The 16,648-nt window shown below is 36.6% G+C and overlaps 1 long non-coding RNA gene across 1 annotated transcript in view; it reads left to right on the top strand.

The window, feature by feature from the left end:
- Positions 1–16,648, top strand: part of LOC110358124 (uncharacterized) — a 185,338-nt gene that overhangs the window by 101,962 nt on the left and 66,728 nt on the right. The window contains exon 4 of the long non-coding RNA XR_010474721.1: positions 8,677–8,781. This is a non-coding gene — a long non-coding RNA (uncharacterized LOC110358124). The remainder of the gene's footprint in view (positions 1–8,676; positions 8,782–16,648) is intronic.

The raw sequence follows: 16,648 nt of genomic DNA, 5'->3' as shown, positions 1-16,648 counted from the left end.
AGTTATATCAGTGTTATCCTGTTGGTTACACTCCCACACCCTGCCCCTTACCCAGGCGAGGATGGGTGTTCCTCTCCTGCCCTAATAGTGGCCCAGCAGTAGAGCTCCTCAGCCTGCCTGTTATCTAAGGTGTCTCTGTTTGCCTATCCCTGTTGTCTTCTAACCTCTATTTTGCTTAAGGTGAAGAGCCAGGTAATTTGCTTTCTCTGCTGCAGATGTCAGTACTATGAATAAGGAGCAGTAGATAGTTGTATGACTGGATAATAGAGTATTTATTATACTGAAGTGGGCATGGAAGCCGTTTCTCAGACACGATGTTCATGGCTGTGTGTAGTTCTGCCCAATATGATAAATCCTCACCTAAATTTTTAGGGACTATGTTTTGCAAAATAGTCTTTGTAATGGATATTAATGGACGCTAGATTTATGGCACTGTAGAGGGCAGGGCTTGCTTTTTCATCAGTAGGGAATAAAGAAGGCAGTAAAGTGGTTTGTGTGTGGTGGCTTTTTGGTTGTGGGGTTTTTTTGTTTGGTTTTGTTTTTTTGTTTTGTGCTGCTGGGTCAAGGTTTGACTTAAATAATAAGCAGTGAGAGGAGAGTGTGATCACAGCATCTAATGGTGATGGTGGTATGAATTCACTTTCCTCCAGCTTCTGGTAACCTGTCTTAATAGGGCCCTGACCTCTGCTTTCACAGTGTCAAGCACAGTAGAAATAACAAACCATGAAAAAGTGAAGTTTGATGGCAGGATCTATTGGGGTTAAATTCTTCCAGCAACCTTTGAAAACTTGATTCTGTAGTAGTAGGAAGAAGCAGGATATCAATGACAATCAGTACAGTGATTGTGTCTTAGCAGCTTGCAATAAAAAAATAGGTAACACTTTTACTCTCAATTTTGTTCAAGGAAAATGGAGAGAGGGAGACACCACGTGTGTGTGATCATTTGTACTGTTTTAGAATGTCTTTTGAAAAAACTGACGCAAAGTTTAATATAAATGAGAAACAAGATCTTAATCTCTTATTGATATATCTCCTTTCCAACAGTAGTTCAATTTTTTGCCTTACAAATACTGTGATGTTAAGTGGAAAGAGATGGGAATAAACAAATGCATGACTGCACTTTGCATCGGGCTCCATTCTGTCCTATTTAGACCTCAGTGAATGCAAAAGCTAATAGAAATTACTCTGTGCTGTGCAGATGACCCAAATTCTTGCTTGAGAAATTCAGGATCAAGATCCTTTGTCTCACTAACTTCAGTTTGGGTGATCCAAAGTACAAATCATGAAAATATTTTTTCTCTAATCTAAAGGAGTGATTTGAGACTTAATTAAGCCTTATAAATCTCTTCACTCATCAGGCAAAAGGTACTGTATTGAACAAAACTGTTGTTGTTAGTGAGAATTCATGTTCTTCCTGGAAAAAAAGTGAACATATTTTTGAATATTGTGACCTGTTTGAGTATTTACGAGTTGCACAAGAATATGTATAGTTGGAGGAGGCTCTGGGGCAGAAGTAGAAAAAATTGCTTTCACACGTATACTTAAGACAAAAAAAAAAAAAGGAGCAAGAAAACGTCTTATCAAGTTACAATTTTGTCTTATTTCTTCATAACTGTATAGACTTCTGTTATAGGGATTCAGACTGCAATCTAACCAAAATGAAATATCCAGCATAGAGCTCCTTCGCCTACATGCATGTGCTACAAATCTACTTAACTCTGGAGTGAGAAAATTAATATGATTTTGTTCAGCAGTCTCTTTAGTGAACAAACAGATTTATGGCTCACTTAATATCTCTTTCTTGGAGTAGGTTTAGATTGTAACCTGTTTTCTTTCCACTACGACAGACTTTTGGGAGGAAAGTGGGAAAGGGCCAGCCACTGCGGTTAAATGACAACAGGTATTTTACGATAAAGGGAAGTAAATGTAGATACATCTCTGTTTTGGAGGACTTTGGTGCAGCTCAGGTCATTGTGACACTGTGTAGTTTGTGGTAAGAAAGATACAGGTTAAATGACAGGGAAAAAGAAGTGGGAAAAACATGCAAAAGAATATTAAGGGCATACTGAGAGCATTTGTAGCCTACTGCATAATTGAGAGCATCCCTATAGCTGTTCTGAACTTATCTGTACTGCACTTAAAGATTTCGGCTTTTCAAGATGAGTCAGGACAAAATGTTGTTTGGAAATTCAATTATTTATGTGGAATAGAAAATTTCTTGCCATTCCTCATGTGATCTTCAGTTTGAAAGTCTGCAGTTACATTCAATACTGTTCATGTCATCATAGTCTGTAAAGGTCCAAACTGAGATCAGAGCTTTTTTGGACAAGGTGCTGTAGTATCAGCACTGGTATTGGCATGTAGAAGAAAGCTGCGTTTTGAAGAGCCATTAAGATTGTTGAAGCTGAGACAGAAGCTAAGCATCACGAAAGAGGACAGAGGGGATAACAAGGCTGAGTGAGGCTCAGAACCCATGTGATCTGGCCCCTTTCAAATGTTGTATCCATTAAACTATTTATTCTCTCAGTGGATGATGCCTGCTAGACACTGAAATCAAACTATGAGAGGAAAAAATACTATCTATGTGTGTGTGTATATCTGCATACATAGGACCACACTTGAAAAGGAGCTGAGGAGGATTATTAATGATGAGAGAAGATGGGGAGGTTTGCTAAAGAATGTGGAGAAAGCCATCTAGTATATGTGAATATGAAGGCTGTTGGAGATATGCAGCAAGACAAAAGGTGTGCGTGTAGAAAAAGACCAAGGGAAGACTGAAGGGAGAGCACTGGAGAGCAGGGCAAGAGGAAGAAGTGTGGAAGAAAGGAATTTATGAAGTATTGTGACTGAAACCATGTATGTATTGCTCAGTGCTCTCCAAAGCAAGTATTACACAATGAAGAATAAAGTGCAATGGAGTTCAAACAAAATGTACTCCATTGTTAGAGCAGTGCTGTAAACCACCTGAAATATTACAACTGTTACCTGTGGCATCATTAGTATCCTGGGATTATTTCATAAATCAGGCCCTAAAACATAATAGAGTGGAGAGGGTCGGTGCTTTCTATAAAGATGAGATTGAATTGTAAGAGAATTAATGATACCATCATTACAGCCTTTAATCTATTTTATAGAGAACTGCTTCTCCTTTTATGAACAATTTGTCCTTTGGAGAATTCTATAATTTTTCTGAGTTAGCAAATTTGTTGAAGCTTTCTTCTGAGTGTTTGAAGTAAAGGTCTTTTGTTTGGTCTCTTCCCGAGGAAAGGAATAAAGTCTGTAACAGTTTGGGGTTTTTTTGTTTGTTTGTTTTAGTTTTATGCAGATTACAATGGGTTAATCTCAGTGGAAGCAAGTAAATACAAGAAGTTGCACCAAGGCCAGGTTGAGCTATATGCACTGTGCTTCTGACTTTGAGCAAACCGCATGGTCACCAGTCCTGCTCGTCCCCCTGCTACTAATGCGTGACTAATTGGATGGAAAGATAGACTTGTATCTCTGGACACTTTGCAGAAATAAAGATTGAATAGCTTAACTGCAGCAAGAAATAACAAAGAAAAATTCTTTGTTTCTCAAATAGAACATCTACTTTCTTTGTTGAGTGTCTTAACAGAGAAGTTTAATATTTTTTATTAGTGTAGCTTCAGCTTTGCATAAGAGAACTTCTACCTTTCTTCTTTGCTCATTAGGTCTTTGCTTTTTACTTTCATGCATTGTACATTGGACCCACCTTCTCTTTCAGAAATTTTTTGTGGCAATTACTTTAGTCTAAAGATGTTGCCCACTTTAACAAATCTAATGAAAACCTGCCCTTCAATCTAATCTGTAATCAGTTTATAACAAGCTCTCTTTTCCTGTGCTTCATTACTGTGACAAAATATATTTTTCATACCTCAGAATGATAAGGCAGGGTTGGGAAAAAAAAAAAAAAGTGATTTTCCATCACCAGGCATGAAAGGGAGATGGGCTTAAGCATGCAGAATTGATTTATTTGCATTCTTCTATTGCCTTGGTTGCTGCATCATTGAAATAAGTTAATATCATATCTTTGATTTGGCTTCTGGAATGGCAGGCCCTGGCAATCAAGCATGCTTATTACAGCAGACAAATAATTTAGACCAATGGAGTCCCAGTATGTATTGATTCATTTGGAAATGTAGCAGACTCATAGCAGAAAACATTTTGCAATCTGTTAGCTGGCTTTGTGCTAAAAAAGTATTTTGGGATTGGTTAGCCCTCCTGACAAAGCTGTCTTTATCTGCTTTTCTTAATGCTGTGAATGTCACCCTAGCCTCACCAGCCAGTTGCTTGTAATGTCTCTCTTTTCCACTCATTATTCTACTCCTGAAATTTTTGGTTGTCTCCTGCTATCCTGCAGGCTCCTCACACAGTGAGAGTCATTGGTGTCAGCAGCAGGTGATGACATAACCACAGGTTTCCTACTTGCTTTAAAAACAGTACAAAACTCTTCTGTTAAGCTAATATCTCACATAATTTACTAGAAAACAAGGGTTTTTTACTCAAATATCTCCCAGTCTAATTTCCTGGTTGAGCCCTCATCCTCAAGCAATCACAGTAATCTCTCTTTCAGCTCATACAGTGAAAAGTAGAAACTTGCTGGTCTCTCTGATGTTGGTGTGATTTTGTTCATTACATTCTGATTCTGCAAAGGTGATTAATTTTTTAAGACAGCAAATTAAAACATGATTTGCCAACAGTTCTGCTGTTTGCTGATCCTGAAGAGGAACCATACCTTAACCACAGATAGTTTTCCACTCTCAGAATAGGGAGTTCTTAGTGAAGTAAACAACATACCATACCTTGAGCTGATCGTGATAAATATCTCCATTTTAGAGAGATCCATATCTCCAATTTAGAGAATGGTAGTTGGAGGCATAATGTATTTTTTTTTGAAGTGCCAAATTTGACACTGGAAAATTAACGCCCAGTCAAAACTGGAACCCAGCAGTTAAGTTGTTGCCTATTTAGTCCCTCAATGAAGCATTAACAGATTTACTCCAAATGAGGGCCAGTTTAGTTCCTGACTCCTTGAAACCCAGCTGTGTGCTTTGAGTTCATCTTTCTACCTTCCAAAATGTTAAAAAGAAAAAAAAAAGGAAAAAACCAAACCCAAACAAGAACACACAAAACCATAACAAACAAATCCACACAAAACAATAACAAACTAACTAAACTAGAAAAACAAACCCCTGACCTGAAGTGAATTTCTTCGTTCTTTTCTTTCTAAATTAGAGACTCAGTAGATTAATTAATTTAGTCCTTTTTATTTTTTTATAAGGCAAACCTTTGTAGAGATAGAGCAGTCAAAAATGCTTTAGAAAAAGAGTGTACATATCTTTCTGCATCTAGTTTTGCATGAGATAGGTATACAGTTTAAATGTTAAGCAGGAAGCAGCAAAATGTAGTCAGGAGGTACACTAACCAGTAGCACGTATCTCAGCTCAAGTGGAATATTGATCAGGCAATCAAGGAAGCTGCTCTCCTGCCTTTCAGTCTAGAAGAACCTTGATACCTAACTCAGTGTTAAAACTGCCGGCCTGTCAGTGAATTCAGATGAAGTGTCTGCACTTCAAGAGAAGGAGTCCATAAATTAACTTCTAATGCTGATGACATTCAGAAAAAAAGAGGCTTTCATTGGTATTCATGGTTCAGCACCTTTGGACTGCCAGACTTTTAACTTGCATTTGCCATCCAGTTCCACAAGCCACAATGAGTTTATGATTTTAGGATAGCAATGCTTCAGAGAGCTTTACGAAAGTAGCTGAGTATGGTTACAATTTTGAGCAGCTAGCAAAAGAGAGAACAAACCAGCAATATGTTTTTTTCCTTGGTAAGTGTGCTTGTTAGAGGTGACCGCTGAGAAAGTCTATTGCCTTTTTCATCATACACATTTTGTAAAATTTTCAATGTAATTTCTGTTGAAATGGGAAAATCACCATTTTGGGGTCTTTGTTCTTTCAGAGGTAGACATAGAAAGAATAAGAGAACTGTATACGAAGTTATTAAGCACAAATACCTCTTTGACTTTTGGCAGTCTGCACTTCTTCACCTTATCTCTCCCCAGAATCACCTTCGAAAGTGAAGCAGAGCTATTTGTTAGGAGCCATGTAATTCTTGTTCCATTACAGATTTTGAGTGGTCTTTTGGCAGAGAATATACAGAAATCTTGCTGTTGATGTAACATCAGAAGAAACTATCTGTATAGTAAAATTTTAGTTTAACTTGTATGTTAATAATTTCCATATATGTTCTCATAATTTCTGTAAAATTTAAGAGAACAAAAGTAGCGAAGTCCAAAAATGATTACTTAAAAATAGAAAGACAAAACCCAAAAAGCATTGTATGCAATAGAGTAACATTTTTTGTGTAGCATTTCTAAAGCTATTTTTAAAAAACAATGATAAAGAGTTATAGTCCCACTTAATATTCTACAGGAAGGTTTAGAATTTGGATGAAACTGCTTGTCATTTTGTACTATGTTTTGGAGGACCTTTCATAAGTGCTTATGTGCAATTTGAACAATGATTCTATATCTTTATACTATATCCTGGATAGAATTCTCACTACCTCTGTAGTAAGGAAAATATTTCACCACATCCAGCAGTAAAATTCTTCTACAATTAGGTACAAGAATATGACTCTGAAGTTTATTGCTACAGGAAATAAGTGAATAGCTTTGGAAGCTCTCAGGTGTGAAAGCTCAGCTTCCGTCTATTAAGCAGAGTGCAGGTGAACCAGTTTCATGGAATCTGAAAGGAGGTGTAAAAATGCAATGTCAGGTCAGCCATTCCTTGACTCCAGAAAGGAGGGCTTCAGGTTCAGCCTTAGTAAATGCACATCTTTGTACATTCAATTATTTCTGCAGTAGTAAAAAGTCATACAACTAATTGTGAAATAAAGAATGTTCATTAAGCATAAAAGAGAAAAATCAGAAAATTGAGAAGTTGCTTTTGGTAAAGGTATCCACCAAAAAGAAAGTTTATCAGTGGCAAGTTCACATGTAATATGTGCTGGTTATCTAGTGAGATACATAATTATTTTTTACTAAGAGACATTGATCACATATTTATGGCATGAATCACGTGAATGTCCGCTCATACACTCAGAATAGCTTTCCCAAGAGCAGCCTCCTGCAGAGCTGGCTAGCTGTTTTGTTTGAACTCTGACTGGTAAAGTTAAAAAATAGAGCTGGTTATTGATTTGATTCTCTGAATTAAAGGTGTACTGGAATTAGAAATTGTCTGCAATGGGTAAAATATTACTGTCTTGTAAATATTAATGGTTCTGTTGCAGAAAGGAAATCAAATGCAAACTTTTTTCTGAACAGCTTGTCGCTTGCAAGACTTTTTAATCAAAGTACAGTCACACTGTTCCCTGTGTCCTCCATATTCCTAATTGTAGTTCCTAATTATTTGGGGTTGTCACATATTTTCCATCTTCCAAAGGTCAAAGATACTTATTCTCTTCATGAATAATTTATTCAACAAGTGATTGGGTAATGACTGTAATATCTGAATACATTTTTCACTGGAAAATATTGGACTATTGTCGTAGCTTAGTCTCAGCTTCTCCCCCTTTTGGCAACTATGTGCTGCTTACTCACCCTTCCCCTGCCCCTTGTGGGCTGGGGAGGGAATCAGGAAACAAAAGGCAATCCTTGTCTTGAGGACAAGATGAAATACTTGCTCTAAAATGTGGAAAAACCCTCAAAAGTTACTTATGATTTTAGGTCCAAATCGTGTTGGTTCTGTTATTTATAGGTGTAGCTAAATAGGTGGTGGAGTTGTTCACCTGAGGGATGTAGAACCTTCTACCTTTTGGCTTTATCCAATTTTATCTAGCCTATATGCTTGTTGAAATGAAGTTACCATCTGGTGATCGGGTGTTCATCAACACTGAATGAACTTAATCATAATGTCGAGATGGTACTGGTTAGTTTTCTGACAGACAATATTAACATTCTGGTTGATCTGTCTCTTCGAATCCCTGTACTTGGAACAAGAGTTGGACTCTGATCCTTGTGGGTCACTTCAAGCTCAGGACATTCTATGATTCTATGATCTGCTATAGATAGAATAGAGTTAAGCCTTGGTTTAAGGTTTTTGGGCACGGGAAAATAGCCATCCTCTATTACCAGTTTAAGACTAACAATGTAAAGGAAGGTCTCTCAGTACTGGTTAATATTTTGTTAAAAGACCCCAAGGTGACCATTTATATTGTGCATAAAATGGCTTTAAAGGGTATGGTAGATCATGTGGGACTGATTAAACAAAGAGAAACATCAGAGAAGTTGGATACTTTTAATTCAACGTGTTCACCTAGTTACTGTCCAGAGTAGACATAATTAGTTAGTAGGAAAATTTAGAAAAAAAAGTAGAACTACAGTTTCTTTTAACTTCAGTCTTCATGAGCTGTATTGGTCGCCTACTTCTCTCTCCACTGAATTTAAGGCTGATGTAAATCTACAGAGTGTACATGACTGGTGTCTAAGCTGCATTGAACATCACGCAGTGATTCCAAAATGACTAGAGGTTACAGAGACTGCGTGAAGTCCTTTTCTGCACGTGACTTGTACAGCATTTTCAGCAAGCAAAAACAACTTTCAGCTGCTGTATAGTCCAACTTCTAAGGCAAATGGCATTTTTGTACTTCCAGGGTGCACAATGGGATTACCGAGGGAGAGACCAGGAGAAGAAAAACAATAGTGAGACAAATACCATTGGAAGACATCTGGGAATAGACACTGGAAGAAGGGAAACGGTAAGAACAACTCTAGAACCCACTCAGCGGGGACTGACTTTTCATTCTGTACTTATGTTGCACATGTCAATGAGATGGCCTAGTCCACAATAAGTACCTTTATCATAACTACATAATACAACAATTAAATTGAAGACATAACTGAGTAAAGTAAAAATTACATCTGGATTTACATAATTCTTCATCAGTAGAACACTACGTATATACTTAAATACCACTAACGCTACTTCATCAAAGAAAGTGCTGTGATGTGCTGAATATAATCCAAACATTTAGTGGCAGAGTGTAAGGTATTCTCTATTTGTAGTATGCTTTCCAGCAGATTGTCTTACTACAGCTATTAACCAGCTATGCTATGCTGAACTCCTAATAATGAAGAGACACAGTTCTCAAGCTTGGGTTTAAATGTATTCTTGTTTTACTGTAGGTTGAATGTGTAAGTTTTAATAGAGAATTGTTGAATTCACTAGAAAAAACCCCAACATAACAGTTAAAGCTTCAATGACAGTTAAAGTTCAATATTTGGAGAGCAAATCCTGTCCACCAACCTGTCTATTTCAGTTTTTATGACATCTTATAACAAATACCATTGTGTGATTGGTGAGCAAGGCTGGTGCTCAAGAGGTTAATTTAGAAGGCTGTTTCATATGACTAAATGCAGGAGGCTCAAGGACACTGCTTCTTTCAATAGAATAATACATTTTCTAGGTCCAAAATATTTTCTTCAGTCTGAACCATATTTGTTTCTAGTCAGTTTCAGTAGTCACCATTCTAATACATAGACTATGTAATGTGGGCTAATGCTTTACAAAGTGTATATCATTCTTAGGCTAGATATCAATAAACAGTAGTCCATTCCTATGCTAAAAACACTTCTGCCAAGTTCACAGCCATAGTAAGTTCCATTTTATTTGGCAAACTAATAGCTATTTCACCTATAAACATCTGCTTTTTATCTCTCTTTGCACTATGATTTTTTTAAAGATACCATCATTTTTTGACTTACTGTATCTACTAGAGCTTTTCACTTTTTATAAAAATTGTTAATGTTGTCTTAGTGTCTTTTTGACACTAAGAAAAATGGTAATTTTGAGCAGCAATGTAGAATACGTAATGAAATAACTTCAATACCTCTTTTTATTGCCTCATTTTTGCAACTTGTTTTAGCTTACCTGTAAAGTAATCAATGGTACCAAGTAATACAGTGAAGTTCAGGATATGTTTCTTTGTTATTCTTAAAAGTCTATGACTCACTAAACCAAAGCCTACATTAAAGCCAAAAGCTCAGTTTTACTAAGAGCTGGTTGATATTCTATATCCAGATGATACACCTTAATGGGTATCTCTTCCCCTAAATAGCTGCATTTGAAAGCTGATATTTTCACTGAGAACATTATATGATACAAAAGTCTGTGGGCTACTTTCCACTGAGTGGGTTTTGCAGATTGTAGCTGCTATTGCAAGGAATATTCAAATGCTTATTATTATGCAAAGATTTGTATCATTCTCAAGACAGTGTATTCACAGAATTAATGATGTCATTGATGTTGGTTTTCTATTAATCTAAAGACAACAATCCCATTTGTAAGTGTGTTGTAGAATATACATATGAATAGATGCTGGCAGTTAGAGATGACCTTTCTGATCTGTGAGTTTCTGAATATAGATTAAGAAGGTCAGTCATTAATGCCATTCAGCTAACAAGTGAGCGATTTTATGAAATTCATTTTAGTCCCAGAGGACCAGCTCCTGCATATATTAGTTTCAATATGCAAAATGTATTATTGTTCATCATTTCCAGTCAACTGCTGGGAAAAGAATTCTACATACTGCTCCCATTGGTCATGCTGAAAGATTTGGTCAGTGGCTTAATGTGAATAACTTTCCTAAAAGATAATTGCCCAGGTTTCTTCTATGGTGATTCTGTTTTCAGGTTGTAACTTGCCCTAGATTACCATGCTAAATGTCTTACTTTTCTTCAGAAATTTTCTATGCAAACAACTTTAATTCCAATAGAAGTATTTCTATAACAGAAGTACCCTTCTTCTCAATGATTTGTGAAATATTTTCAGGTCCACCTGTGCGGGTTTTTAAACAGAAGTCATTAGGTATTCTCTCAAGAGTTTAAGATCTCTCTTCTACTACCCAATCGTTCAATTCACGAGGAGCTTATTACTTTGTAGACTCTGGTATTTGTTAAACTGGTGATTTGTGGAACCCTGTACACTGGTCTGCCAATCTTCCATTTTTCACAGCTGCTAACACACTTACTGTAAAGTTTGCATACTGGATGGAAACTAATGTTCTGGGGCTCAGAGCTAACACCAAAAATGAAATTTAAATCTCAATATCTCATTTGACTTATTACTAGTCTTAGCGGGATCTGTAGGCATGAGTTAAGAACAAGGCACAGGAAGAAACTACTTACACAGTTTATCTGATTCATTTAATTTACTAACCTCTTTCAGTTCCTCCTTCAGAGGGCAGATCAGAACAGAAGTTTATACAAATAGGTGTATTGGAGTAGGTCACTGCTTTGCCTGTTCAAAGGGGTCCTAGGCAGACTACTGGACAGCTTCATCGCCTAAGTTAGAGTGACTGATGAAGATGACAAGAAATGCTGAGGATAATGCAAGTTACTTGACCTCAGTCTTCCAGACAGAATTTAAGGCTATAAAACACCATAGGGAGGTGGCTGTGATGATTAAGACCAACAGCTAGATGCAGTAGAATGAAAGCAGCTTGGATAAAATCTTTTCCACTATCTTCTTTAGATATAATCCCACTTCAATGATTTTAAACTAAAGAAAACTTGATGGTTCCAATACCATCTTCTTTTGGACCTGGTCCGTCCGATTTCAATCTAGGTTTCTGAGAATGCCTGGTGAGGCTGTGAATATGATCAAGACCGCTCTCTATTTCCTCTTCTGCTGCAGTGTATGGGTTTCAACCTGCTATGTCAGCCCTGCAGTCAAACATATACTTACAGAGCTTAGCCTAGAGAAATGAAGGCCATTTATTTTTCATTTGCGAACTATGTATTCAAAGTTTTAAAAGTCTAGTGCAATTTTTAAGGGTGTTTGTTTGTTGTTTTTTTTTTTTAAGAAACAAAATCCAAACCCCAATACTGCTTTTCCTTGTTTTCATGCCCATCATCTATAGGATACAGTCCTCTCAAGCTGAGTCCCTGCACAAAGGGGTCAAGTGAGTTCTTCTGTTCCAGTGAAGAGCAAAGACAGCCAGATTAGTCCCGTCCTGATAAGTCTTAAGGAACTAAATTGTTCTGAATAAGCTTCATTCAGCTCGCAGTTTCTATGTTTTACAATTTACTTCATTAATTACTACAGTTTGGATTAATGCATAACTGTAGATGGTTGAGACTCTACACAACATTGATACACAGGAAATTCTGTTTAACCATAAGACAAACTTTTTTACTGGAAACAAGATTGAACACTAGAGAGGTTGTAGAGTTTCCGTCCTTGGAGATAATCAAACCCAAGTAGGCAAGGTGCTGAGCAACCTGGTCTAGGTGACCTTGTTTGAGCAGGGGGTTTGGATCAGGTGACCTCCAGAGGTCCCTTCCAACCTCAGCAACTCTGTGATTCGGTGGGATGTTTTCAGCTTCCAAAAGGGGGAAGAGCATCATGACTCCTTCAGCTAAGCATGCCCCAAATGTGAAGCAGATCCTCATGTAAGGCAGCCTTTGCACTAAAAGAGGTTAAACATGTTCTTGTTATTCTTGTGTAATTTTAGCCATGAGAGAAAAGCACTCCTTTAGTTTTAAGTCATACTAGTGAATGCATGGGATGGGGGGAATGACAGGTGTTTCCAAGGCAAATGTGCAATCATTCTTTTAGCCCCTGAAAAGTTTCATTCAGTATGTATAAAGAAAGGTATAAATACACAAACTTCTTCACTTGCAAATGTTTGTAAATATCACAGAAAAAGACTGCATGTGTTCAATAATATTTATAATTGAATTAAAAACTCAGGAAAATGAGATCAATGAGGGACAGGTGGGTGAGAAATTTACATCTCTGATTTAATGGTGTTACCAGTTACAGATAAGTAAGGAATACAGATAACTGAGGATAACAAAAAAAGTAGCAAGCTGTCACTAGAAAAAATACAGAGAAGTGTATGACCAAAGATCAAGCAACAAAGGAGAGTGAAATTGAAAGATCAATGTGACCGGGGGCTGCTGAACTCCCTGTTTTCAAACACAAAGTAAATCCAAGCATAAGCTCTCTTTACTGTAAAGAACCCATGCCCACTTTCTGCATGAGGTTCTCTTAATACATAGCAAGAAGTGACCTTTAAACTACCTTGACAGAGAGCAGCTGACTAGAAAATTACAGTCATTAACAGGATATCTAGAGAGCAGAGTATTGTAAAAAATGATACTAAAAGGCAGATGTTAACAATTTGCAACCCCAAAAGACAGCTACAATAAAACCTTACATTTCTAGTGTTCTGAAAAATTGTTATTGAGATTCAGCATACACAAAAATAGAAGGTACATATCTTTTTTTCCCATCTCTAGAGCCAAGTTTCTGTGAACAAACGGTAGAAAATATTCCAAGTATTCAAACAAAAAATTGTTATAAAATTGCAGTTGCTTGCATTCACTGAAAATGAAGGCTTTACATTAAATCAGTTTAGTCTTGTCCAGTACAGATATTTCTGTCAGTTGAAAAACATATTAGTATTGATATTTAATATCTTTATTTGGAAAACACTAAAAAAAATAATCCAGAAACAACATCTTTAGAATTTCTCTCTTCCTAGATGGCAACTGACTCAAAACACAAAACCAATTAATTTAAGCCTTTCTTTCTGAATTTTCATAGCAGTACAAACATAATTTTCTTTATTAGCAAATATAGCTGATGTTAAACTGTGGACATTTTTCCACTGTACAGAAATTTCTGGGGAATCATATCAGAATATAGTTATATAAATCATTTTATTGTCCAGAAAAGAAATAATGTAGAACTTTTCAGTGTTTGTTTTTAATATTCATAGAATCATAGAATACCAGGTTGAAAGGGACCTCATGGATCATCTAGTGCAACCATTCTTGGCAAAAGCACAGCTTGGAAAAGATGGCCCAGCACCCTGTTCAGCTGAATCTTAAAAATGTCCAGTGTTGGGGATTTCACCACTACCTTGGGGAGGTTATTCCAGTGGCTGATACTAACTGATGTCACTTGATGGAGCACCTGGAAATACAATACTGAGCAATACTTTTATTGATCATTTTAAGTTCATATCAAAGTTATCAAGTCACAGAGAGGTACACCTCAAATGGGACAGAAAGATTCAGATAGCCAATAAATTTCTCAGGGGTCCATGCAAGAGTCACAGCATGGGACAGCACTATGGAGCTTACTTTGTGTGCCACCATACCCAGATTGATTCACAGTGGTTTGGCACTTTCCTGCCAAATACATAATAAAAATTTGGACAGAATTCAAAGAAGCACCAAGAAAGAGGAAATAAGAGTGACATATGGGAAGAAAACCTGGTGGAGACTAATAATGGAAAATTGTAAGTGTGCTATAAAAAAAGTTATAAAACATAGCTTTATGATATAGAGTATGGGATAATATTTCCCCAAAAAAGTAATGGAAGACCTAAATTCTAAATTTACTTTAGACAAGTGTATTTCAGTGAAAAAGAATATTTGCATGTGGCGAGAATGAAATTTAATGAACTAAGCAAGGTTTTTCCTGTTCTTAGATGTGACTCTATTCAGTAATTTGGTTTCACAAGTTACTGAAAATACATATCAAAGTAATAACTTCTGTTCAAACGTAGAACTTCGTAAACAAACTTTGTGCTGTGATTCTTGATATGTTCAGGTCATAAAATTTGTTTTGTTAAAAAGTTTATTATCGTCTGAATCAAAGCCATATTTTTTCTTTCTGTCTCATTTGAGGCATCCCACTGTCTGCAAATATCCTCGAGTAGAGGCCTCTCCTCCAGATGTTTCAAGAATGTAGTCATTCTCTTTCTCTCTCTCTTTTTTTAATCGCTAATTGCTCTGTCTTTTAAGGTGGATGGTTAAAAGTTAAGTGCTTGGGAGAACGTGACTGTGAGGCCATGCAAAATTAAGGCCAGTAAGGGCACAAGCAGGGACCATAACTCATGTATGTTTCTGATCACTGACCCTGAACTTGCCTTACAGTCTTTCACATAAATTATGACAGACTGGAAAGAATTACAATGAAATATTGTTTCAGGGAGTGACAGGCTTCCCCTCCTGGCTTAACAGAGACCTTTGGAAGCAGAGTGTGTTGCCTTTGTATCCTCTCATTCTTCAAATACAAAACTTGAAGCATTTGAATTTTGGGTTTCTATTTTGTCTCCTCATTCTTAAGAGTTTCTTGAAGGTTCCTCTCTGTTGTGATATCAGACAAATTGCAAATTACTGATTAGCTTATTACTTAGTCCATGTCTTTTGTAAAGCATGTGTTGACTAGATACTTGTCACGATTTCATTTGGTTGGTTGGTGGACTTGAGGTTTCTTTAACTGCGGCATCTTGCAGAGTTTTTTTTCTGAAAGATTGGTTGACACCTTTTGGGGGGAGCAATAGAAGGGTCTTCCTGACTCTGCTACCACTAAAGCTTTGTTTATAATGCTGTGTTTAAGTAAAGCTAAGCTATATGTCACACTCCTAAGAGTGTCTGCAAACTACCTGATCATTATATCAAGTATCAATACTGACCAAGATGAAAATAACAATAGACACAAAACCTAAATGCAGAAACTTCTTAGAGACTAAAGAGAAAACAGTGAGGGGATGTAAAGAATAAAAGAATCTGTTGGTTTCACATTAATTTACACTCCTGATCATTGCACGGACTGAGTGTCGCTATGAACTTCTTGGGCTGAAATAATTTACTGTCAGTTCCTGTTTTCCTTACCACTAGTCACCCTTTTTAAATGAAGATGAAATTTTGCAAACTTTATTTCAGGCAAATTCCTGCCTTTCAATCAAAAGCAGGCTAACGGTCCTACATGAGCAAAAAGGGGGAAATCCTTCTTATTAGCTACTGAAACCTTTCAGAAGGCAAGAGCTGGCACAGCCTCCTCCTGCCTCTTTCTAAAGTTGGGGGGAAAAAATCCTGATGTTTTTGTGAACCAGAACTGGGCAAGAGAATGAGAACAGATTAAAGCAATCCATCCTTTTTTTGAGGAGTGTAGTTTTGAAGTGTTTCAATTGTCTTTTCTATTTTTAACATTTTTAACACTATTTCGTCATGCATCATAAACATTTGAATACAAATTCATTCTGAACCTTATGTATAATTTTGACATAAAAAAATTCAAGAAGGGTGTTCTGTTCAGTCTTTTCATTTTTCTTCTTTAAAAAAAAAAAAAAAATATTTCCACCCTGAAAGCAAAGTTTTTATCAATTTTGTGTGCTCTTGATTCACTGTTGAATTGCTGCTATACTTTAAACAGTAGTTTTAACAGAATATGACATCATATTAATAATGAATAAACATAGTTCAAAAACATAGAATGTGTGCAACCTAAGCATAAGACGTATTACAAGGTTCTTTTTTTCATCCCATCCAAGGTTTATGTGTAAGAGCCTTAGGGAGTATGAGATCTGCTGGAAAACTGTGGGTCTCCAGGTATTGGTTATATATGTGTCAACAATTCTCATCCTTCAGGTCTGTCAATTTACTCTTCATGTTTGAAAGTTTAAATTATAATATGTAGCTAAACAGGAAAACAGGTTGTAGGTTCCAACTGATTTTGGTTACTTGTGCAATTTTGTTGTGTGGGGTTTTTTTGCTTTTCATCTTTTGTTCGGCCTGATCAAAGTGTGATTGAAGGTTGGTATAAAA

Source organism: Columba livia, chromosome 9 (assembly GCF_036013475.1).
Source record: "Columba livia isolate bColLiv1 breed racing homer chromosome 9, bColLiv1.pat.W.v2, whole genome shotgun sequence".
NCBI classification, from domain to species: Eukaryota; Metazoa; Chordata; class Aves; order Columbiformes; family Columbidae; genus Columba; species Columba livia.
This window is presented reverse-complemented; position numbering and strand designations above follow the sequence as displayed.